This window comes from Muscardinus avellanarius (genome assembly GCF_963383645.1).
Source record: "Muscardinus avellanarius genome assembly, chromosome: 3".
Classification (NCBI taxonomy): Eukaryota; Metazoa; Chordata; class Mammalia; order Rodentia; family Gliridae; genus Muscardinus; species Muscardinus avellanarius.
In genome coordinates, this window is record NC_137788.1 from 152,490,527 (window position 1) to 152,517,070 (window position 26,544).

Consider the following 26,544-nt stretch of genomic DNA (forward strand, 5'->3'; position numbering starts at 1 on the left):
TATTTTTTAGAAAACTATTTGCACCTGTAGGTCCAGAGTTAAACAGTGACAGGACGAGTTCTTAGGAGGCAAGTGGTGTCCTCAGCTGGTGCCGTGAGCACTGCTGAGTGGGCATTTGTAAGGTGCTGGTCAACTCGCAAAGTATCTTTATCCTTTCTGTAAGCTAGGTTACACATCCCCTAGGTGCTCAGTGCTATGCTTTGAAACAATTACCTCTACCCTGGGAAGCTTTGTGCCTCCCCAAAGCAATTTGCTTTGAGTTAGAGAGTTAATTGTACTTAGGTTTGTTAAAATAGAAATTGAACCTAATTTGACATAAAGCTTCAAGTCTGCCAAGCTTCTCTGTGGTACTGCCCAAGCTTTGAGATAGGATGGCTCGGAAGGGGTACACACTGGAGTGTCCCTTTTCCTGTGTGCCTTTCTGTCCTAGCTGTGGAGTTGACACCTTTATTGAACAAGGATGTTGTAGGTGGGTGGATGTTTCAGCTCCGTGTGAGAGGGGGCTCTGGGTGGTAAAGGTAGAGAGGATGTCTTCCCAGGTGGTCCTAGTCATGACCCCCTTCACCCCCCATCCACAGAAGGGATGACTACTCAATATGGTCTGGGTGGGTGTGATGGGGTCGGGGGCTGAGGCAGTCATTCAGCTTTTGCTGCTAGTAGAGCTTCTGTGCAAGCCATGCCCTGTGAGTCTTATGCAGACCAAGATGTGGAGGATAGCCTCTAGCCAAAAGGCCTCCTGAGCTTCAGCCAGACGGTTGGTCTCTGACTCGACTGGTGTTGCCCTAGCACTGTTTTCTGTAGCAATAATAGCAAGTAGGTAAACCAGAGTGCCAGGAAAGAAATGGGCCGTGAAAAGCTGAGTTCTTCTCTCTGATGATAGAATAAGGAAAGTATCTCCCTAGAATTGTCCCTGAACTGACCAGTGCTTGGAGCTTGCAGAGGCTGTCTCTGAACTCTGTTCTGGAAAGATCCCTTGATGAGTTGGGCTTGGCATTTTCCCACTGAGTCTTGGCTTGTACTCGCAAAGCTTCAGGGTGGGGATTATTTTGGCTTTGATGTAGGAGGTGGAGGCATGGCCATTTGAGGGAAGGAGCCTTCTTCAATTCTGAGATCTTGTCTGGAGGATTTGCAACAAGGCCCTGGTGGCAAGAGCATTTCAGCCAAACTTCTACTTGGGCTTCTGTTTTTCTCTGATAGTGGAATAGAGAGCTGGCTGAATGTCTGTTTTCATGGCGCATGGACATTAGAGTGGCCCCTGTCTCTCTGAACCAATTCTGAAACATGGCAGTGCACAGCTGTGGATATGGCTGCTCCGAGTCTCTCTGAATTGGTTTCTTAGGTTTCATGGTTTATAGAGAATGGCAGAGAGCAAGCCTTTTGCACGGATTGGCTCGACGGCTGCCTCTTTATTCCACACATGTGTTGAATTCTCCAGGAACAACTTAAGAGGACTGTAGCATATGCAGAGAATAACTGGTTCGTTCATTTACTGTATGAGCTATAAAAAACCTGCCTGTGATCATGAGAATGTTCCGGCACTTATCTCCTCTGATGGGGCACCAGTTCCCAAAGCCACTTGGCTTCAGGAAGGACTGGTGGGGGTTGGGGGGTGCTGAACAGCAGTGACAGGAACTAATGGCCTCTTAATTCCCTCTGAGAAGCGGTATCCAAAGGAACTGATCTGGTACTGTTGGTTATAAACGTGAACTCATGGAGTGGGGTAAAATAATGTGTGTCCCCTGATTCCAGCTCCTACAAAGCCCATTTGGAAAGAAGCCGTGAGCTGTTTAGTCACAGGCCTGAAGTGACACTGGTAAATATTGCACACATAAAACACAAGTTGTTCACAAGCAATCCTTATGTGTGTCAGGAGTGGGGCTGGAGAGAAGAGTAATAAACGTGCACTGCCCAGGCTTTAATGACAAGACCACCCCTGGGTCGCCTGCATGGTACGTCACCATGGGTGCTGCCTGCACATCTAGGGCTGGGTCACAGACCCATGACACCCAGAAAAAAGTGAAGTAGTCCCTTTAAGTCAAGCTGGTACGTCCCACTGACACGACTATTTGCTTTGGCCTCCTGGGGCCACGCTGTTGCCAAACTCCTGGATTCCTGGATGGGCCATTCACAGGGGGCTTCTCTGGCCGGCACCTTTCTGTCGTGGATCCTTCGGAATGGGAGAAAGGAGCTGGGGGAGCTTATTACCATGGGATAACAGTGCATGAATGGGCCTGGGCTTTGCTGGCAGGCTTCTCAGTACAGCAATAGCAGAGCCCAGCCGGAGAGGGCAGCCAGATAATGACCCGTGGGTGACACGTGGCGCGCTCCCTTCCTGGAGGGAGTGAATGGGTAGGGTGGTGGTGGAAGCTTTGGGTCCCTACTGGGGTCCAAGAGCTGATCTCTTGGGAGTCTAGTCATGTCTCCGGCCAGCTCCGTGCTTGACTCCCAGGAGGCCAGTTTTCTTGGCTGTCTTTCATTTTTCCAAGTTTTAAACACAGCACATTGGATTTGCTTTTTTTGTGGAAAAATGTGGGTGATAAAATGGATTTACGCTATACTGTGTCCTTTCTCTAGGTTGGTAAATCACTTGCTTATTGCCTTTTTTTTTTTTTTTGGAAAAAGATGAGAATGGCTAAGGTTTTTAAAATAACTATTTCTATTAAGAATTACCTGCTGACGATTTTGGAAATATGGGAGAAGAATAACTAGAGAATAGTTACTCCTAGCTTTATGGTGTGTGTATAACTCTAGTCTCTTTCTGCATCGGTGCTTTTCAACACAAATGTGTAATAAAAATACTTTGTAATTTCATTTCTTTTAATATTTCATGAGCATTCCTTCAGGTTACTAAATATTCTATGACATTATTGCTGCATACATAGTATTCCCTGGTGAATATATAAAAAACGTACTATTTAATGGTCTTTATTGTTAGAAATGAGTTTTCAAATTTTTTTGCTCTTTTAAGTGAAGCAGACAGGCAAACTGTGCCATTAAAGGTTAAGTAACTGGTCGCTGGGCGTGGTGGCGCATGCTTGTAATCCCCGCGCTTGGGAGGCAGAGACAGGAGGATCACGCAGGTTCGAAGCCAGCCATGCACGCTGGCTTAGGAGACCCTGTTTCCAAACAAAAATGTAAAAATAGGTCTGGGAGTGTAGCCCAGAGGTAGAAGGGCTTCCAGGAACCCCAGTACCACCAAAAAAAAAAAAAAAAGGTTAACTGGTCTAAGATCATCTATCCAGACAGGGCCGGGCTCTAGTTCTGAGGGTGATCCTTATTCCAGATGGATCAGAGTAGAGGTCAAAGGATGCGGATGGTCCAGGGTCAGGTACAAGTCCCAGCATTCCACAAGACACCCAGAAGCCTTCAGGAAACAATCATGGGAACCAGGAAGATGGAAAAACAGCACTATCCCTTAAATCCAAGGAGAGATGCTGTCAGCATGGAGAACAAGGGTCAAAGCCAAAATGAGTTGAGGGTAGGATGGAGAGATGAGGTGGTTGAAGATAGTAAGACCAGGGTTAGGTCAGAATCCTGGAAAGTGATCCTGTCCCTGCTCCTCAGTAGTCTGAGCAGAGATGAGTGCAGATCAGAGCTTAGGTGTGAGGAACAGGGCAGTTGATTTATTCCAGCTTCTCCCACTGTGTGGATGGTGTACACTGCTGCTCCCGTGGCCCTTCATTGCATTACTGAATTGCAACAGCCATTAGTTCTTTTTATGTTGTGTTAGAAATCTGCCTCCTTATGGCATTTCCCACCCTTGGTCTGGCTTACCCTTCTAGGCCCACCATGGATGCCTCTGACCCCTCTCCCATATTCTAGTGATTCTCCTGAGCATCTGCCTTACGTGTTTAGGGAGGAGTTGCCCAAGGCTTAGTTACTCTCTGCTAAGACCTTGTTTCTTAGTGGGTTTGACCATAGTTTTCTTCTTGTTTCTCAAAGAGGAGGGCCAAGGCAAGTTAGCAAGGGGACAAAACAGATGGATGTGGGATGTGGGCACTGTCTTAGTTTACCTAGGGTAGCTCCAACCAAACACTGTACTTCAGCTTAAACAGAATGAATGTGTTTTCTCCCATTTCTGGTGGCTAGAGATCCAAGATTAAGGTACCAATGATGTTGGTTTCTTTTGAGGCCTCTCTGCAGCTTGCAGATGGCTCTCTGTTGCTGACTTTTTGTATGGCCGTCCCTCTGTGCCCATTTGTCCCAGAGGTCTCTTTTCTGAACCCTAATTTCTTTTTAGACATCAGATTGGATCAAGACCCACCCATATATCATTGACCTTAAATACCTCTTCAAAGGGCCCATGTCAAGTAATTGAGGATATGAACAATCTTAAAACCTTTTAGTTACATAATAATTGTCCTGTAATATCCAAACTGGGAAGCTGGGCTGGGATAGCTTAGTGGTAGAGCATGCATGCGAGAAGCCTTGGTTTCATCCCCAAAACACACACACACACACACACACACACACACACACACACACACACACACACACGATGTTAACACTGGTACAATCCAGAGTGCACTGAACTCTTCTGAGTTTTATATGCACTAATTCGCCTGTGCCCATGTGTGTGGAGTTCTGTGCAGTTTTTTCCCATGTGGGTGATATAGTTTTAAAAACACAGATTGAGATGAAACTGGATAAGCTTGAGTTATGCAAGTGTTTGGCAGGCATGCATATACACATACGCAGCACCAACACATATACACAGAGGAAGACAGACACAAGTGGCTGGCAGATTTACCTGAGAATCACTGTTCTGCAAAGCATTGGAGCTGGCTAGAGGAAAGTAGTTCTTTTTTTTGGGGGGGGGGTTGTAGGGGAGGTTTCCACACTCCCAGGGAAAATTGGGTCCTTGCAGCGTGCCTGATTACATAGAACAATTGTTCCAAGCTGGGCAGCACACACGTTAGACATCAGTGTGTCATGTTTTTTTTTTTTTTTATCACTTACATTGAAGCCCAAAGCAACCCTCTGTGTTCCAGTTAATGATGCAAAGAGAATTAATCTCAGATTTAATTCGCCAAGTGTTTGTTTAGTACAGAGGTCACAAGAATACCAGCCAGCATCCCTGGAGAACCAAATTTCTTTTCAGAGCCCTGGGAGCAAAGAGTTATTTTGCTTCTGATGAGTTTTTATTTTAACTTGACACTGAGTAAAATGGGGTTTTAATTCTCCAAAGAGGTGTGGGTTGGGTATGAATCAAATACACGGTGAATGCGTTTCTTCTGGAAAAAAAAAATTAGAATGCCATCTCTCTTGGGAGCAAGCATAGCTCATTAACATTCTTGCAATTTCATTGATATTGAAGTTTCTCTCATTAACTTTTTTTTTCTAAAATGACACTGAAAGTGGTCAATTTGTTTTGGCCATGTTTCAATCTCTCCGCAGCTGCGGGTCACATGGTATTTGCTGTATGTTTTTAGCAACATGCTAGGAAACACACGGTGTCTCTTTGTTGCTGCTGCTGCTGCTGCTGCTTCTATTTTGCCTGGGCTGGTAGGTGATCTTCATTTACAGATACTCATAACTCACACACTGTGGTTCATTGCAACCACTGCTCTGCGCTCTACCTGGTGGCCTTGGGCACTCTGAGTTTGGCTCTGGAGTCTGACAGTGGTGAGATCGCAATCCTAGCTCATCCATGAACCTTTCTTCCTGGGTATCGGACAAGTTTCCAATTTCCCTAATCTGTTGGCCTTCTTGGTAACATGAGGCTGGGTTTTGCCCTGAAGACTTTTCTGTAAGCATCAGATATTGTGCACAGAGTGGGGGGAGGATCAATAAATGCTGTCCTGATTATCTTTATAGTCATAATATCTCCATTTACGGAAGCATACATTGGGTTAGGGATAAGTAATTGACTTACTTAGAAAAGGAGGCAGGTCTTTTGACCAGAGCTGCTGGATCTTGACTTTTCCAGTCTGGGGGTATAATCCGTTTTGTAGAAAGGAGAATAGCAAGCTCTTCAATCTAGAATTAAGCTAGCAGGGCTCTTTTCTTACAGACTCCCTCCTCTGGCTCATCTCAAAGTATACACAAGATGCTAGCTTTGCCCTTGGTAGCAGGGAAACCATTTTGTAGGGATTTGGGAGTGCCCTAGAATATATGGCCATATCCCAGTGTGATGTATCAGATGGCTTTCTGGGTTCTCCCATGTCTGTTCTTAATATGGAAGCACATTGGTTCATTTTTGAAAAAGGATATATTACTTTAGTAATATTGGGGAAAAACAATTTGTGATCTAGATACTTACAGAAAATGATCATTGATATATCTTTTACTCCAGTAAGACCTAACTATAAACCAAATTATCACTTGGCATATTATAGGATGAATGACCATTATCCAGAGAGCTTGGGACCAGAAGTGTTTCAGATTTTAGAGATTTTCAAGTTTTATTACATATTACATAGCCTTTTACTGACTGAACATTCCAAACCTGAAAATGAAATTTTAGATGCCCCCAAATCTTGAACTTTCTGGACGCTGTGTCTGGCATTAAAGTTTTGAGTTTTTAGGTAGTGTTTTGTTGGTATGTTATAATTAAACCTCATAGGGAGTTTCAGAGTGATAGAAACATACATGAATTATAGCACTTGGTTTCCCTGCCTCCCATGTGTTGTTGAGATTGGCACTGACAATTTTATATACTTAGCATTATTTGAACTTGTTTCTTTTATGTCTCCTCCCTCCCCACTTCCCTCCCTTAATCTCCTTCCACTGGAATTTCTCATTTATTCAATCTTCTGTTTCCCAATTTCTTTCTAGCTTCCACATAGGAAAGAAAACAGAATCCTTTGCTTTCTGAGACTGCTTAATCTCAGCATAATATTCTTCGATTCAATCCATGTTCCTGCAAATGGCATAATTTTGTTCTTTGTGACTGAGTAAAATCCCATTGTATATATTTTTGGAACACTTCAGATTTTGGGGCTAGGAATATTCAACCTGTAAGAATCCTTTTTTCTATAGTATAAATATGTTGCCGGGCGTGGTGGCGCACCCTTGTAATCCCAGTATTCGGGAGTCTGAGACCAGAGGATTGCAGTTTGTGGGCAGCCTCAGCTACTTAGCGAGGTCCTTCGCAACTCAGTGAGGCCCTGTTTCAAAAGTAAAAAAGGACTAAAAAAGAGGGCTGGGGGTGTAGCTGGGGGTACAATGCCCCCGGGTTCCATCCCTAGTACTGCTAAAAGTATCATTTTAGATGAGTGCATTATTTTATCAATCTAGAAATTTGGGAATTTTCTCTTCAGTGATTGCATCAAGGTGAGTGATGATGTTTGTGACTTTAGCTCCATCCTCATTTTGCTGAAAACTTTAAAAGCTCAGTAAAGTTGGCTCCCATAGATTCAACGTGAGCTGAAAACCAGCTATTTGGCCTGGTTGTGACTTTTTCCCAGAATATAAATGGCTGAGACACACGAGTGTGACGCAGACAGGCTTTGTTTTTTGGGCCAGCCACATCTGCTCTGGCACCGCAGTTCAAGTGCTGAGGGAGCAGAGTTAGCAAATGAGCTAAGCAGACTCCAGCTCTATGGAGCCAGTGGTCTCGCTGCCCAGTGGGATGGCAGAGGCAGTTTGGGCAGACCTTCTGATTTTTAAGGAGATTGAGTTGCCAGCCCTATGAAGTCACCAAACCTCTGGATCAACATTGGTAGATTGCCATTTTGGCCCCTTTGTTCGAAGCTGTCAATTTTATTTATTTATTTTTTTTTTGTGGTACTGGGGGTGGAACCCAGGGGGCTTTTCTACCTCTGGGATACACTCCCAGACCTATTTTATACTTTATTTGGAAACAGGATCTCACTAAGTTGCTGAGAGCCTCACTAAGTAGCTGAGGCTGGCTTTGAACTTGTGCAATACTCCTGTCCCAGCCTCCCAAGTGCGGGGATTACAACAGGCTGTCAATTGTAGATCCCATTCCCCTTTTGGGTAGCAAATAAGAAGGAAGGTTGGGCTGGACATGGTGGCACACACTCATAATCCCAGGATTCGGGAGGCTGAGACAGGATCGCAGTTCACAGCCAGCTTCAGCTACTTAGGCCCTTTGCAACTCAGTGAGACCCTGTTTCAAAGTAAAAAATAAAAAGTAGGGCTGGGGATGTAGATCAGAGGTAGATTGCCCCTGGGTTCCATCCCCAGTACTGCAAAAAAAAAAAAAAAGACACAAGACATGCCACGGCATACATGACATGCAACATAGATATGATGCCTGACATAGACAGCATGACACATGGCGTGTCAAGACAGAGAGGGCATGATGCAATGACAGGACAATATGGCTGTGTTTGTTTTTTGAAAATTATTTGCTTCTCTGCAAAGCTTTATTGCCCTTTTGTTAGAGTTCTGAGGGATGGAGCGAAAGGTGTGGTTGCTGTAGTAGGCTGTTAGTCCTGGGGTCTGAGGACTAACTCTTCCTTTTCAGTGGAAAGTGAATTTTTCATTGCTGGAGAATGCTTTAGCGTTACACCACCTCCTGTAAGCCTCTTTGTGGATATTCACCTTTGTCTTTCCGGCGTTTTTTTCTTTTTTAAGCAAGGCAACAGCCTCACCCATCCTAAGTAGTTGTTCTGGGCTACAAATGTGATTGTGTTCCAGGTATGACCAATTGTGAGACAGAAAAAGCCCCTGGTTGACGATGATTGGCCCACAGAGTAGGCTAATCAGTCCATTTGAAATCATTTGGACTCAGAAACTGGCCACCATCTCGTCTAGGAGCACTGGCTAGAACTCAGGATGTCTATGGAATTTAACACCCATCATCGCAGCCACACACAGAGGACTCACCTAGAAATGAACCCAAAGGGAAACAGACGATAGGGAAAGTAGTGCAGGAAGGCTCTGTGGATCTAGCTCTGCCTGAAACTGGCATCCAGCCCTGAACATCCTAATTACCCGAATATATAAATTATCCTTTCCAATATTTGTGGCAGAGAGGCTCCTGCTTTATCAGGCTCAAACACTCATGTAGGAGTTGGGCTGGTTTACTTCTTGAGATTTGACAACCTTCACAGAGGGATAAACCCAGGTGAGTGGTCCTTTGGTCAAAGTACTGACGTTTTCACAATACCAAGACATTCACTATCATGCTCTGAAGAACTCATGACCCTCTGCATAAAGTAAAAAGGGTTAGGTTGACAGTCCTGGATTAGTTCTTATTTCACAGTCAGTGAAGCTGCAAGTCAGGAGCCTAGAGGCCAAAAGTCATGCCCCAGCCCTTCTCCAAATCCATTACAACCAAACAAAAGTGTTAAAGAATTGCAGTTGGAGAGATTTGGGCAAGAATAGTGTTTAATAGCATCTCACTTACACGGGCAGGAGAGCATCGAGTGCTTGTGACTTAGTCAATGTCTCTGTTTATTGAATGGAAAAAAACATAACCCTGGCTGCTTTGCATCCCTGCATCTGCCAGAGCTACTGCACCTCTCTAACGACTTCATACTTTCAGGAATGAACACGCTGAATGAGGATGCGCCATTCCTGACTTGGCTTTGCCGTTTCGTTCCTGCCAAGGGGTGTGTGTGTGTGTGTGTGTGTGTGTGTGTTTAGCACACATACAGATGCAATCCAAAGATACCAAAGCTTTAGGCAGCTGATGAACACCCATTAGAATTTAAGTGTAGCCTTTACAGTGGGAATTCCGGAATTTGGCTTGAAAATGTCAGGAGTCATCCAGTTGTTCCTCTTGAAGCCGAGGGTCCTGAGTAGGTGTACGTGCAGGGAGGACCACATTCTTCTAAAATTTTATGGGAATGTGTTAGTGTGTTTTTATAGATTCTTAAGGAGGCTTATGACCTAAAAAGGTTAAAAGCACTTGAAGTACCAGTGTTGGGCCGACCGTGAGGACAGGCAGCTTGGGGTGAGAGAAGCCATGATAGTTGAGGTGACAGACCTGGTACTCGGGGACAGATGGCATTTGAGGACTGCAAGGTTTTCCACAGTGCAGCTCTTGGTTTGCTGTCTGGGGAGCTTCTGGGGTTAATGCAGGAAATATTTGTCCATCACTTAGATGATGTAGGTTAAGAGTCAGAATGGTTCCCAGCTGCAATGTAGATATCCCTCAACCCTCCTCTTCCTGGGCCTCGCCCTCTGTTTCTCACATGAAATTCATTTGGGTCTGAAATTTTCCATCCCTTCTTTGAGCCTAACTGGGTAGGTTTTTGTTTTTTTTTTTTTTTGCGGGGGGGGGGCAATATTCAGCAATTTTCTGAACTGATGCACTGATAGGGAAGTCAAAACTATTTTTCATTCTAAAGGCAAAAACATCTTAAAAATGCACTGGGATCGTTAATAGAATCTGAACTCTCAAAGTCAAAACTTTCCATATTCTCATGCTAAGAAAATGTCTCATGGGGCAAGAGAAACAAAGCTATGATGGACCCACACAGTCATCTGAGAACGTGAATGAACCGGAAGAGCATTTTTACTGGAAAGACTTTCAGGTGCTAGTTGATGCGTCTGAAGAACCTTGATTTTTATGATTGCTTCCTATTTCAGGTGTGTGGGGGGCAGTAGAGAAGGGCTCAGTGTTTAACTCACCCTGATCTTTCTTCAAGGGCAGATACTGTCTCTCTGCAATGTTCTAAGCGTCCGGTGCCAAGGGATGTGATTTCTTGCTGCTTTCTGGGCAACGCATCACCCTCAGAACGTTCACATTTGATCACCTGCCTTGTGGGTTGTTAATGGAGTTTGCAAAGGGAATTTGGATTCCCAGCAAGAGGTCTCATTAGCACAGCAAGGACCTAATAGATGCTAGAATTGTGTATGAACACTTGGAACCTTTTGAGACCCAGTGGTGTCGATGATTCGGTTGGAATCATTTTGCCTACCCCGGCTTCTGTACATGTGAATCATGGGCAAAGAAACTTTGCTTTCTCCCTGGTAGATCTGTATTGATCTGTGTTTGCATCAATACCTGCGATTCCAGTGCTGAAGATGGGACGCAAAGGCTACCCGACAGTACAGAGAACAGTGTTTCCCACATTGGTGCATTTAATTTTTTAGTATTAGCTTTATTACTGGTGGTGAGCAAGTTTAATTTTAGGATTCATTACTGTCACCAGAAAACAGCTGTCTGCTTATTTAGACAGATACATTACGCAGCTGTGAATTTGAGTAATGACCATGATAACACTTCACCATAACACCCAACACACTACTTCTGTTTGTGGAGTCCCAGCTATGGACACAGAGCACGGGTGCTTTGCAGGTACACTCCTGCCCTTCTCGGCAGCCCAGGGAGGTAGGGGCTGGATTTTTTTTTTATCCAGATTTTATAAAAATGGAGGTTGAAGGGTGTTAAGCAACTTGTTCAGACTCCTATAGCAGCTGAGTGGCCAGGTCTGTAGTATGGTCCTGGTTTCATTGTCCTGGGACCCTCTTTTTTCACCCTATGTTACTTCCCATCTCAGACATGATTCTGCCTCCACCAGGATAACATAGCATCCCTACCATGTTACACTCGGTACATAAAAAGTGACTTGGTCCTACTACCCAGTGATTTATGCGTCTGTCCTTTTGGTCTACCACACACCTGAGGCACTTTGTCATTTCAGTAGTAAGGTAGGAATGGTGAGGTATTTCTAGGCCAGGAGAAATAGGACTTTTAAGGTCTGGCTCCATGGACATTTTTAGGTCTCATCAGATAATGCTTTGCTACTAACCTACTCTCCCCCCCAAAAAAATATTTTTACTATTATTGGTTTCTTTTTAGTTTTCAACATCTCCCTGGACTAAAATATCCTGTTTTGTTTGATTTCAGGCTAGCAGACTTTAATTGGTACCCTACTTATTGTAATATGCAACTTGAATTTGAAATTTTTTCTCTCGGGCTTGGCTAAACTGACTTGTTCTTCTGTGTAAATCAGGAGTGATTTTATAACCTTCTAGACAAGAGGTGGGACAAAAATACTAGATCCAGCTATACCACTCCTGAGTATCTTTCCGAAGAAACTGAAATCAGGACATCATAGTAATATATGCATATCCATGTTCATAGCAGCACGATTCCCAATAGCCAAATTATGGAACCAACCTAGGTATCTATCAATAGCTGGACTACGAAATTATGGGATATATACCCAGTGGGATTCTATTCAGCAACAAAGAACCAAATTATGTCATTTGCAGGAAAATAGATGGACCCGGGGAACATTACGTTAAGTGAGATTAAGCCAGTCACAGAAAAGTGAAGGGTCAGATGTTTTCTCTCCGATGCGGGAGCTAGGGAGTCATCGGGATACAAGAGACTCCAGATAATGGAGGTGAAACCCCAGTGGAGCCGGGGAGATGGTGTAAGGGAGGGAGAGGATCAATGAAGGAATCGCTTCCATCGACATTACGTACATAGGTGAGAATACCAACATCAACCTCAATACCCTGTAATTGGAAATGGGGGGAGCCCGGGGAAAGCCCACGAAAGTCTGTGTGCATGGATGCCACCATCACTATGAACTGCATTATGATGCTCCGATGAAAGTATAAACAATAAAAAGGTATGGTATTTGCCTTTCTGTGATTGCTTGCTTCCTAAGGTCTTCAAGGTTTATCCATGTTGCAGCATTTGGCAAAACTTCCTTTCTGACGTGGAGTGAGATTCTCCCGTATGTGTAAGAGTATAGACCGCACTGATTCCTCACTCTATGGATGGACACCTGATTTATTTCCACCTCTCAGCTATGGTGAAGAATGATGTGAACACGGGTGCAATGTATTTCTAACTTAATGGATGCCTCCCCTTGGGTACCCATGATGCATCGAGCTCGGGAAGTCCCACGTGCAACCCCTTGTTTTCCTACCATGTTTGTTTTATCCTTGCCCCGTTACCCTTGCCCCTTCCACTGCCTACTTGAAAATCTACCTTTCAGCTTCCTGATGTCAGCATCTGGCTCCCCCATCCCCTCTCCGGGGCCCTCCGTGCTCCAGCCTGGTTCTCAGTACTTCTCATCGGGCCCATAGTTTCCACCACCAATGGCTCTCATGGTGTCCCGCATTACCCATGGCCCAAAGCCAATCTGAAGATTTATGAGCTTGAAGAGATTTCTTGTGGTTCGGAGCCTTTGTTTACAAAAAGGTTTTTTTTTTTTTTTTTTTTTTTTTTGGTACTAGAGATTGAACCCAGGGGCAGTCTACCTCTGAGCTACACCCCACCCCTATTTTATTTTTATTTGGAAATGATTTCTCTAGGTTCCTGGGAGTCTCACTAGTTGCGGCTGTCCTTGAACTTGCAATCCTCCTGTGTTAGCCTCCCAAGTACTGGGATTACAGGTGTGTGCCACTACACCCAGCTTGTTATAAAAGTGTGAGTGAGTCTTTGTGGGATTTAATTTTAGTTTATTTGTGATCAGCGACTAATAGTTTGGTATACTAACAAAATTCATATGTAAAGATAATATTGCATTTTTGAGATTCCTAAAATAACCTCTTTTTAACAAATAGACATTTTTTGGTGGTACTGGGGTTCCTGGAAACCCTTTTACCTCTGGGCTACACTCCCAGACACCCAATTTTTATATTTTTATTTGAAAACAGCGTCTTTTAAGCCAGCGAGGCTGGCTTCGAACCTGCACGATCCTCCTGTCTCTGCCTCCCAAGCGTGGGGATTACAAGTGTGTGCCACCGTGCCCGGCACAAATAGACATTTTTTTCTTGTGATATTGGGGATTGAATTTAGGCATTCTACCTCTTAGCTATTCTCCCAGTCCTATTTTACTTTGTATATTAAAACAAGGTCTCATTAAGTTGCCGAAGGACTTGTTGAGGCTGGCCACAACCTGCCATCCTCCTGTCTTGGCCTCCCAAATACTAAGAGTACAGGTATGCACCAATTTCTCTAGCTAAAAATAGGCATTAATTTAATCAGCTCATTTATTCTGCAGACATCAGTTGAAAACTTACCATGTGCCAATCCTTGTGAAAAGTGTTGGGGATACATGGATAAATCAGACTTCATGTCTGCCTTTAAGCGTAATGTCAGCCAGCATTAATTAAATACTTTGGTTTAGGAACTGCAAAATTATTTACGTGTATGATGTGTAATTCTCAAAACATTTTTCTTTTTTCTGTGGTACAAAGGGATGATCCTATCTCCTTATACATGTTAGGCAAGCACTCTACCTCTGAGCTACATCTCGAGTCCCTCAAAACAACTCTTTGACTTAGGATTTATTGTCTCCTTTCTAGAGGAGGAAGTCTGCACACAGGGAGGTGGAGGGACAGTGTGAGGACCTGGGCTTGGGTCTTTCCTCTAGGGGAGTATTCCTGACGTGTATTTCCCTATATCCTAGCAAGCTGTTAGCTATTGTTGGCACCGAGGATTTCAAACACGGGAAAATTTAATACCAGGCCAGTGCATACATATGCGTTTGTAGATGTGGATTTGGGAAATATTGATCAAATGTGCTCAGGAATATTTTATAAGTGTGAGTAATGACTCAGTGCCTTGCAAAGAGGCATGCCGACTCCCAAACCACAGCTGCTGTTGGAGCAAAGAAGCAATGCTTTGCATGTTCTCAGGGGAAGGTCTGGGGTGAACTAGGTTTCGTAGGTATCCAGTGCTGCTTCCTGATGCAGTGAATGTTTGGGGCAGGGAAAGGAGGTTCCGGAGCCTGTGCTGAGCCTCAGAACGGAACTAAGAACTGGTTGTCTGGATATATGGGGGAGAAACTTTTTCAAAAACTGCCACAGCTGGGGAAAGGGTGTTGACTTCCGGTGAATCATTCAAGAACAGACACAGCAGAGCCGCCTGGCATGGTCTGCTCTCAGGTGCCCGCTTACTCCTCTCCGCTTGCCGTCCTCTGTTTATCCTGCTGGTTGTCTTTAGTGTGGAAACACACAGACACTCGGCATGCAGATGAAGGGGAAACAGAGATTGCCATTCATCACGCAACAGACAAGCTTGTTCTGTGAAGAATTTGTTCCACTCTTACTGGAGACTGTTAAGCAAATAATCTATTAGTATCACACAGCCTTATAATTTAAAGTAAGGGTAAAGATTAGGTACCATAGCTTTCCCAGAGCAGTGGTGGTGGTCTAAAGCCGTGTGATAAGCCAGATATGGTAGCCCAAATCTGTAGTCCCGGTACTTGGGAGGTTGAGATGGGAGGATCGCAGGTTTGAAGACAGCCTCTGCAACCAAGTAGGACCCTGTCTCCCCGACTTCAATTCCCCAATAAAACGTGGGCATGTGTGTGCATGCGTGCACACACAACCCTACATACCTACCGGTGTGTGATGGCAATCTGTTCTGGGACAGAAGCCGCTGTGCCAGGCAGTGAGCTCAGGCTGGCTGTCAAGTGGTCATGGTCTCAGTTCATCTTCTTGATCCCTGATTGATAGAGATGGAAACCGAGACCTAGCAGAGTCAAGTCACTTGGACAAGCCATATCTCCTTGTAAGATTTGAAGGCAGTGTTTACCAATCACACCTGGCCCCAAATCAAGATTTAAAATAATTGACTTTTTTATTATGACGAATTTAAAACACATCGATAGAGAAAAGTTAATTGAATCCCGATGTGCCCACGGCTCAAAATTATCAACACGAGGCCTTTTCCATCTCTATTCCCACCTGGTCTCCCATCCTTTTTATTTTGAAGCAAAATTCAGGTATTTTAGTTGTAAATGTTATTTCTGAAAGAGAAGGACTCTTTTAAAACAGAAGCAGAATATCTTATTTCTTTAATTCTTAATGCTGACAAATATCTAGTCAATCTCCAGAGTATCTTGGAGAAACCAGGTTGAGAAATCAGTCAAATTCCCTTGAACTTTGCAGTTTGATTTGTGTTTGGAGTTGGTTTTATTATATACATTTCTATGTTCACTAGAGTAAAGAAATTGGATCATTTGTCCTGCATGATTTTGTATAGTTTCAGTGGTGCTTTCTGGCATGGTCTTCTGTCTCCTGCCTCTGCTCCCTTTAAGGTAGTTGATCTAGGGGTCTAATCGGATTCTGGCAGGAAGTACTTGATAGGCGATAATATGTAATATTGAATATCCCTTATCTGAAATGCTTGGACTGGGGATATTTCAGATTTGTTTTTCAGATATTGAAAAATTTGCATGGACTTTACCAGTCAAGTATCCCTAATCCAGAAATCTAAGTTTCAGAATGTTCCAGTAGCTGAAAACTGTTTATTTTTAAGTTGACACATACTGGTGCAAAGCATTTTGAGCAGCATGTTGGCAACGTTTTGGAATCTGGACGCTTTGATTTTAGGATTTGTGGATTAGGTATGCTTACCCTGTGCTTCCATCACGGGACACATCATTGGTAGTTTTCTTTCTGTGATGTTAACCTTGGCGTCATGGTGTCTTGGTGGTGGCATCTGAATTCTATAATTTCTCCTCCATTTATTGCTTCTTTAAAGAGCAGTGTCCCTATTTCAACCCTACTAGTATCCTGAGGTCGACCTGGAACATGAAGATCAGGAAAAGTGCCGCACAGTTACTAAAAACAATTTAAGATTTGAGGTTTTTTGTGATTAACCTTCAGGAAGAATAGGAAGAGTTAAAATGCTGTGTTTTAAGATAATTGAAAATAGCTTTTATTTGTATGGTTCAAGCTGTCATAAAAAATTATTTTTCTCTTTGGTTTTGATTTTTGTGATTTTTTAAAATATCATTTTGGAGCTGGGGGATGGTGGTACATGCTTGTCATCCCAGTACTTGGAAGGATCACAGGTTCACAGCCAGCCCCAGTTACTTAGACCCCTCACAACTTAGTGAGGCTGTGTTTCAGAATAAAAACAAATAGGGCTGGGGTGTAGTTTGGAGGTAGGGTGTCCCTGGGTTCAATCCCTAGTACTGCAAACAAAGAATATATATATGTATATAAAATTTTGTTTTATAATTATATAAACTATTTTTACATGGTTTTCAAATCTACAAAATAAGAATGTATGGAAAATTCTAGCTTCTAAACTTCTTCTTTTCTGTTCCCTTCGCTAACCTTAAAGGTAACCGTTTTCTTTAAGTTCTTGGTTTTTTGTCTTTGTTTCAAAAATATAACCATATGTGTATGTGTATGTTACTAGCTGTTTTCTCTTTATCAGTGCAATATGATTATAGTAGCAGAATTCATTGTTAGCTCTGTATACATAACCTTGTCAGTTTTGTTTCCCAGTACTTCCTCTATGAGTTGCCTTTCTTTGATAAAATACAGCTTATTATACACATTTTCTCCACTTTACTTTCTTAACAATACTGTATATGCAGAATTGAGGGAACGTTGCAGAATAGAGTGGATCAAGATAATTAGTAGTATATGGAGGTACAGAATTACTGAATTTTCAGAGCTGGTGATGGCAATAACAAACATTTACGTGACCCTTTGAGCTATGTCTAAGTGCTTTAACTCTATGAATTAACAATTAACTAATGGAATGTTTATAACAATAGTCCTTTGGGATGTGGATTATGAAGACACTGAGGCACAGAGGGAGCTAGTGAGTAGCAGGGCTAGACTTTGGATACAGCTGTATACTCTTAAATACCACATTTTACTGTTTTAAAATTAGTTCCTGAGTTTTATGTGCTAGGACATTACAACCCCGGCGTCATGAAACCTGAGTGCCATATGTCTCGGCCTTAGGCTTATTACCTTTTCTAATGGTCACTAATTTGTCTTGCAACTTTTTGTGAACTCTAGGATTTATGTTTTACCTTACTACATACTAAAACCTCAGCCTGGTGTATTTCACAGATGATTAGGCAGCATGGCACTCCTGGATCAGAGACAGAGGGCTTTATTGCTCGGTAATCAGCATATGTGTCTGTTCTCTGTGCCTCGTAAGTACCGGGGGGTGATGCTGAGGGCCAGGTAGATGTTGTACCCACAGTGAGTTGCTGCAAGAGGAATCCTAAATTTGGGGAATCCATTGCTTTTATAACAAGCAATAAGCAAAATTGCTCTTTGTTCCAGAGCAATATGGGAGTGTATCCTTCAAGGCTGTTCACTAAGAAATAGCATATAGTAGGAATAATATCATGAATATATACAAAACTACCAATCTCAGTCTTAAAGACTAGTGGAGTGAGGGTAAAGGGAGCCCAGTGGGGAGGGCAAGAGTTGTGTGCATGTGTTTTTCTGACTCCATTATAATGCACCAAAAAAAAAAAAATCAGAAAAAAGTGGTTATATAATGAGTGACCAAGGTCTATGTTCTTGACACACAGGGCAAGAACGATAGGGATATATGGATGTTTGGGGGTCGATCTTTCCCTGCCCGTCTTTGTACTTTATTGGGTTTAGAATAGAGTCAAATGGACACCTCATATTATTTCTTCACTAAATTACCTCTTTTTTAAGCCATTTGCCAATATTTCCCTGAAATTTACTCCAGGTTTTGTAGTTCAAAGTCTTGCTGTAGCGAAAACGAAGTCGGGTCTCTTTTTGAAGGCCATTCTTAACAAATCCTAGTCATTGCCACATTACAAAATGGTGACTTTTCTCTTATTTGTCATGGAAAACTTCTTGGAACCAGCTGGAGGGATGAATGAGATTGAGAACATCCATCCATGTCATGACAAGGTAATGGGTTTTGTCTGTTTTTCCTCTTTTATCAATTCCCCTTGTGGATGACTTTTTATTCCGTAATCCACTGCCCTTCCTGAGCCCCGGTTACAACGTGGACTTTCCAAAGCTCCAACTGGGTTGAGTGTTGAATGGTAACACTCATAGGAAGTGGCCCTCCCTCTCTTGCGGCTTGGCATCTTCAGTGAGTGTTCTGATCAGGTTTCTTAGGTTAAATATCACATCAAGGCTCCAAACCTTCTACATTTGATGGCAAGAAGGGCCTTTTTAAGTTAGATGTGGAAAGGCAACAGAAAAGGGAGTTTGTAAATGCAGTTGTTAATGTTGCCCCATTGAGGGGAAACTGCAATCTCAGGAACTAAAAGCACAGAGGACAAAAATCTGAAGGGCCTGGGTCAGCGGGGGAAGGTCATGCCAATGAGAGGGAAGGTCATTTGTTTATTTTCCTGCCACATGGTACCTCTTACATTAAAACCTTAGTCTACCCCTAATACTGGGATGACACCTGATTTATTCAGCCCAACAACTTTATCAGAAGAGCGATATCCTAGATGGGGCTGAGTCTCAGCTCTTTATTTATGGGGAAAAACTCTGAAGTATATTTAAAATTGATAAAAATTCATGAACTTTTAATGAAAAATAAAGTTTTATGATTTTTATTTATTTATTTATTTTGTGGTGTTGGGGATGAAACCCAGGGGCCTTCTACCTCCAGGCTACACTCCCAGACCTATTTTCTTAGTGGGGTCTCACTAAGTTGCTGAGAGCTTCACCAAGTAACTGAGGCTGGCCATGAAACTGCGCCATCCTCCTGTCTGAGCCTCCCAAGTACTGGGATTATAAGCGTGCGCCACCACACCCTGCTATGAGTTTTTAAATGAAAAGCGGGTGACTTTGCAGGTTTAGGAGAAGGCATTTTCAGAGTGGCTAGTGAGTGAGTGAGAGAGAGAGAGAGAGAGAGAGAGAGAGAGAGAGAAGAAAGCAAAAGCAAAGTCTTAGCTCTTCCTGGTGAACTATCAGAGGCTTCTGGTGCAGTGCACAGAACATTGCTACACAGATACCAGAACCTGCACATTGTCCCTCTCTCAGCTTTTACTCTTCTCATTGGGCCTCTTCTTGGAAGGCTGTTTGTTTAACCAGGCTCAGTGGGGCCTTTCAGGAGCTTGAAAGTGTTTCAGGGGAGATCACAATTAGCTTTAGAAACATAAGATATAGAAGACCTAATTATCACAGTCTTCATAGCTTTTAATGGAAAGTGTCCTATTTAAGCCCTTATGGCAGATGTAAGCCACCAAGCAAGGACTCCTAAGTGGATCATGATTGGGGTGAGGGCTCTGGGCCAGGCTGTCTGGGTTTGCTCCCCATTATCCATGCTTTCTAGCTCCGTGGCTCCTTTTCTTCCTAGGCACTAGGGGAACAATCACAGTATTTCTCTTATTAAAGATGCTGTGATGATTGTCAGAAGTCACGTGAAATGGCATTTCTGGTATGTGGAAAGCGCTCAGTACACTATTAAGCAGGGGTCGGAGTGTCAGTACAAGCCCAGTCTACCAATTTGTGGCTTCTAGATTTAAATTCTGCATTTTTCCCTTAATATCATCTGGAGAGACAATTGAAAGAGCACCCACTAGCCACACGTGGCTATTTTAGTGAATTAAAGTAGAAAAATATTTAAAACTTTGTTCCTTCCACTAGCTAAATTTCAAGATTGGATAGTTACAGGTAGCTGTTGGCTATTTTTCTTTCTTTTCTTTCTTAATCTTTTCTTTTTTTTTTTTTGAGAATGTCAATCATGGAATGATTCTCTCACCTCTGAAAGTGCTATTGGTCAACTCGGGTTGGGAGGGTTTGAAACTTGAGAGATGTTATCTTAAGGGCTGAGCGCTGAATTTTAAAACTCTGCCTGATACCAGTTTCTTTTCTACAGAGAAGAGAATGTAGGTAGTGCTGCTCAGAGAAATGTTCAGCCTTCAGGGACTCCAAAGTTACAGAGATCGTGAAGCCCTTGCAGAGGTGGCTTGCAGGACCAGCGAGGTTCCCCAGGGAGAAAGCTAAGTGCCTTTGAGCCTCACAGGCCCTATGCAGACTATAAGTGATGAGGGCTGTACATTTTCTTGCTCTGGCCTCTAAGACATCCCCAAGTTCCAATATCCCGTTCTATTTCCCTCTTAGGCACCATGTGTCCCAATTTGGCTTCCCAAAATATGGCCCCTATGATTATGGGACCCAGAAGGCCTTTCATTATTTTGCTGAGGGTAAATCAATAATGCTTTACAGGCTCAGTCCTAAATTTGCAAAGAAAAAAAGTCCATCCTTCAAGGAACCCAGAGCCAGGACCCATCTCTCTCCCTTCCCTTTGGATTTGATCTCCAGGAGAAGTGGGAGAAGGTTGTGCATTTGGTACTCAATAGCTGGCTGTCTTCCCAGTAAAGGTTGTAAAAGGAAACCGCCCACTTGCATTAAAAATGTTTCTGCTCCAGAGCTCCGGAGGCCCCATTAGAGGCGACTTTAATGAGGACTCTGGTGTGTGCCGCTGTCATCTACTTGTCTTACCTGAGAAGCAGGTGGCAGAGTCACTTGGTCTCTCGGTGCCAGGCCCTGTGGGGAGCCGGTGATGGGCAGGTGAAGCTGCGACTGTCCTTGCCTGCAGAGCATGCGGGGAAGGGGGTATCTGAATCCTGTTCTAAACGGCAAAGTCAGGCTAGTGAATTGGAAAGGGAAGGAGTATCCAGGAAGATCAGGTTGTGCGAGTTTTTAACACCAGAGCAGTGCACTGGAATAGCTTTGCCACTTTGGTGTTGTGCAGTCTTGGGGTAATTTCCTAAAGGCTGCTTTCCACTTCTGTAGAATGGGCCAGCACCACCCGCCTCCGGGGATGTTCTGCATACTCCTCGGTTAATGCACTTAGAGCCTTCCGTACCAGCTGGCTCTGAGCAGCGCTGAGTGAAGTCGTCATGATTACCTTTTTCCACTGACTCTTACTAATTTTATTTAAGATGAACTAGATCTGGGGCTGAAATCCAGTGCCGGCTCTGTTGTTGACCCTGTGTACGCCCTTGGGACTTTCTGAGCCTCACTTTACTTACGGCAATGGGAGACTACCATCTGTTTAGAGGCATTTCTTGTGAACTTTAAATGAGGTATTGTCTAGGAAATCTTAGTTCAGGGCTAGACATATAGAAGGCATACAGCAATAAATGTTAATCCCCCCCCCCCCGGCAATTTGCTGGTTGTAATTTGGCATCCTGTTTAGTCAGAAAGTGATGGGATGAGGTGGAGGGAGAGGGATCCAGCAGCTGTGCGTGGGATAGAGTATTAGCTCGTGTGCGACACCGCGATTTAGAGAAGTCAGAACGTGGCTCTTCGGTACCTAGTATTTGTGTCATAGTCACAGAGTGGATTCTTTCATGTGCAGACTGCTCTACATTTTGGTTTTGAGGTCTTTGTTATTTTTCTTCAAGGGAATTTTGGGCTTTCAGAACTTTTGTTTTAAGCTTCCAAAAGTCTGGAAACCAACAGTGTTCAGTGTTCAGTTGAGAACAGCTGTGTGACTGTGACCCTGAGCTACTTTATAACTGTTCTTCTTTCTTTTTTTTTTTTTGGTACTGGAAATTGGACTCAAGGGCATTCTACCTCTGAGGTATACTCCTGGCCTTATTTTTGTTTTGAAAAGGTCTAAGTGGTGAAGGTCTCGCTAAGATGCTTAGGCTGCCCTCAAACTTGTGATCCTCCTGTCTCAGCCTCCCTATTGCTGGGAGTACAAGCATTATGCCAGTGCACCCAGCTTATAGTTTTTTTTTATTTTTACTTAATTGTTTTTTGGAATGAGACAGTGATTGTACATACTTACGGGATCCAATGTGATGTTTTGACTCATGTATACACAGGATAGTGATTAAATCCAGATATTAGCATATCTAAAACCTTCAACTTTTATCAGTTATTTTATGGTGAAAGCATTCACAAAACTCTTTCCTAGCTACTTTGAGATATAAATGCACGATTGTTAATTATATTGACCCTATTGTGCCATAAAACAGAAGAACTTATTCGGGTCCAACTGTAATGTTTTACCTATATTTGCAGATTTAACCCTCAAGATGGCTGTGAGAATGTCTATAGTTGTCCCCATTTTACAAAAGACCCTGAGCAAGGAGAGGGGTTAACTCACCCACCTTCACTCACCTAGTGTGTGTGGTGGTCCAGAGTTGCAGGCAGGCCCAAGGGCCCCCAAATCGATGCTCTCTGCATCTTAGCAGGAGACGATTTCAAAATTCTAGAGACAGCTAGGAACTGCCTTGCACCCTGAGCACTTCTATGGCACAGAGCCTCGCGTAGCTAGGACCCACAGAGGTGTAGACTCGGGTCACTTGGGGAGAAAGCATGGGTGGATTCCAGCCTTGCTCAGAGGTCGGCTGGTGGGGGGAGGAGGCGGCCCCAGGGTTTCTAAACTCGGCTGTGACGCGCCTCCCCTTGGTCCATGGCCAGTGCCGCACCTGGCATCTGCCTTGGGCATGGTGGAGTGCCAGGAACCTTCCAGGTCTGCAGGGGTGAACTGTTTTCCTCCAGCTCTCCAGAAGGGTGCCTGGTCCTCCATTGTTCACTGGTGGAGGCCCAGCCTGTGAGGCCAGAGGCTGTTCCCCCGGGGCTAGCTGGCACCTCTTGATGTAATGAACTGGCAGGGCCAGACCAGATGGGGTGCCTGGGTGGCTGCTGCTGCATCCACCCTGCAGTGATCTGGCCTGGGGCTGGTACCCTTCTCCCCTCGGCCTCCTCTCTGCCACCCCCGGTTCTCCTCACCTCTAACTGGGACCTCTCCTCTGCCGTCAAACCATTTCTATCCCTGTTAACTCACCGGGTGCTGCCTGAGCCCTGCCAGCTTGCTGCTGGTGTGATGCCCAGGTGACCACAGAGCCCGTTCATGGGCCAGACACTGACCTAAGCACTTGGCACACAGAAGCCAAATCACTTGCCCAGGGTCACACAGCTAGAGAGTAGCCGAGTCAGGCCATGCACCCTGGCAGCATAGCTCTGGGCTACATCATTTCCAAGCTCTGCCCCCTTCTTGCTTTGGCACCACAGGCTGTCCCTGCACTATCCCGCCTCTCCTTCCCCTAAGCCCCCCCCCCCCAGCTGAGGCCTTTATGCATTTCCCTTCTCTCCCTTTCTCTGCCAGGCCTTTCTGAGTGCTTTTGTTTATTGGGCTATGCTCAGAAAGAAATGGTGGCCTTACCTGGCTTTAGAACGGCTCAGGCCTCTGTGGCTCTGTGGGCTCAAGCTCAGGTCAGCCTCAGTTCTGCTTCCAGTGCCTTCCACAGGGGCCTGATATTTGCCGATTCTCAGTAAAAACACAGTAGCACTAGATGACAATATTTACCAAGTTCAGCCTGTGCGGGCACCGTGCTGAACACTCACCAGTCCTTGGTCTCCAAGACTGCTTTCAGAAGGTGGGGGTCCTGAGGTCGGGGAACTTGGCCCAGTGGTACTGGGACTGGGGCTGGGCTAGAGGAACCAGGGCCACTGACAATTAGACCCAGGCTCTTCTGCTGCTTAGGTGGCCTCTGTGTACAGAAAAGTCAATTGAAAGAGAAATTCAAATCGGTGCTTAAAAGCACTTTTCTCTGGTCCTGAAAATATGTGACAGGATGATCCAAAGGCATCATTTTCTGCTGCTTCTGTCACCCCCAGAAGCCCCTGAGGCACTCATGTGCCCCCACTCTCAGTTGTTTCATCACAGTGCCTGTGGGTACCGATCAGAGCTCAGACCTCGCCCCTGCAGCATGTGCCCAGGGCTGGCCGCAGCCGGCTCTGCACCATGTCCTTATCCTGCGCAGACGTGGGGAGTAGTCTACGTCCTGACCGCCACCTCCCTGAGCGAGGTGTCCGCCACCTTCTGACCACCTGCCATTTCCAGAAGCCTCTGAGAACATCCTGGGCCAGAGTGGCCAAAGGTTAATGAGGGGCCCGGCAGGAGAGCCCTGACCCCATGCTTGGGCCTTGCCACTCTGCCAATTTAGGAGGGTGATTTATTGAAAGGGGGAGTGGAAAGTGAAGAGAAAAATCACCCTTTTAAATTTATGGCCTCCCCCTACCCCCAGCATTAATGTGCAAGCCTCCGGCCATGCAATTACAGAATTTTAGGCAGTTACAATGTGAAATTAATTCTACAGGCTCCCCCAGGTGACAATGTGCAAAATAGCTTCGGGGCAGGGAGAAGGTGGCTGGTTTCCCTGGCCTGCTGCTGTGGACCCGGTAAGGGCTGGGAGCTTGTGCTCACTTGCGGGTGAAGGTGAAGAGGGAGGGAAAGATGGCCAGCTATGACCAAGCACGAAGACCCGCGTGCCCTGGAGGGTGTGGTGTGGCCGCTCAGCACTGTCGAGCGCAGGGGCCACACCATACCCTTGGGCCCTTGAGAGAGGCCTGGCCTCCGTTCTCAGCTGAGCGACTTGGCATCTTTGAGCCTTCCTGCCCTTTCTCTGAGGAAGACGGCAATGAGGAGAGGAGGAGGTTTAGCTCAGGGAGCCATTGGCCTTTTCCTTCATCCTGCATGTTTCGAGGCTCCTAATCTCCCTGGGTTTTTGTTCCTTTTCTCATTTGGGCTCTTTTTGCCTTAAAACTCACATGGTCTTCCTTCTTAGTTTTTTTTAGTTCCAAATGTCTTATATTCATTAACCTTCATGGAGTTGTCTGCGTGCATCTCACAGGCCCTTGGCTGATTCCTCTTTCCTCTCTGCTCTGTATACCATAGGAGCTCCATAAATGCCTGCCACCTGGTTTCTGGGCACCTGGGGTCCAGAGAGTGAGGATGGCCTGGCCTTGGAGGGTCCATGCCAGGATCCCCAAGTGCGTGTTGACTGGGGATTTGCCTGCCTTTGATCCAGTGTCTCCCATCCGTGACCAACTAGCACGACCTGGGGGGTTTATCCTAAGTTTAATGAATTCAAGTCCCACTCTTTCTCCTGAGATAATGCACACACCTACCTTTTTGCTGTTTCTGTGTACCTAATTTTAGGAAATGCTGATTTAATTCACTGTAGCTATTTAAATTTTTTTTCATAGAAATAAAAAGGTGGCACCTCTGCCATTTACTGCTCAATATATTGTATTTGACTGGTCTGTGACATCCCAAAATGTAGAAATGGCTGAACCCCAAAGCGCCTGGCCCTTGTCATCGTTCAGTGCTCAGATATTTTTACAGAGCTTTGTTGTAATGATGGACCTGTCCTTTGTGGGCATTTTGTCTCCTGTATTTTTCTAGAGCTGTATGGATAAGAGGGACCTGTAGGCTGTGTTGCCAGAACACAACTGGAGGGGGCGCCATACACAGACTGCAGTTTCAATGATGTGCCCTGGAGCAGATATTTCACTCTGAGATCTGGTTTTTAAACCTTGTTTTTTTTTAAAAAAAAAAAACTTGCTGGTTTTTAAACCTTGGTTTTGCAGCAGAGCTGTTGGCCCCTTGGGAAACTTAAGGGGGACCCCCTACAACAGGGGCTACAGCAGAGCTGCTCTGGCCACTGACTGGGTTGCCAGGTCCCTTCTGCCTCCACCTTCTTCACTGAATGCATTTCCATGAGTCGTTTGTCTCTGTAATGCAAGGACTCTACAAAACACACTGTGAAAATCCCAGGTCTTCTCGAACTTTCCTGCTCATCTGTTGTGCTTGTTTGGAAAAATACACCCAACATAAAAATCACCACCTTAATCATAGGCAGCTATATGGTTCACAGTGTTAAGTACATTCACATCATTGTGTAAGCAGTTTCCAGAACTCTTCATCTTGCAAAACCGAAACTCCGTGCACCCCCACCCCCAGCTCTTGGCAGCCGTCATTCTGTTTTCTGGCTCCAGGAGATCTAACTCCTCCAGGTACCTCATCTAGATGGAATCACACAGCTTTTAATGCTTATTATTTAACTTAGCGTTGTGTCTGCAGCATTCATCTGTGTTGTAGCACATGGCAGCATTTTCATCTTTTTTGTGTGTGGGTCTGGGGATGAAACC

The 26,544-nt window shown here is 44.6% G+C and overlaps 1 protein-coding gene across 2 annotated transcripts in view; it reads left to right on the forward strand.

Annotated features, from left to right (window-relative positions):
• Window positions 1-26,544, forward strand: part of SLCO3A1 (solute carrier organic anion transporter family member 3A1) — a gene marked incomplete at both ends in the record, with an annotated part of 299,180 nt that overhangs the window by 72,126 nt on the left and 200,510 nt on the right. The gene's annotated exons all lie outside the window — the stretch shown is intronic.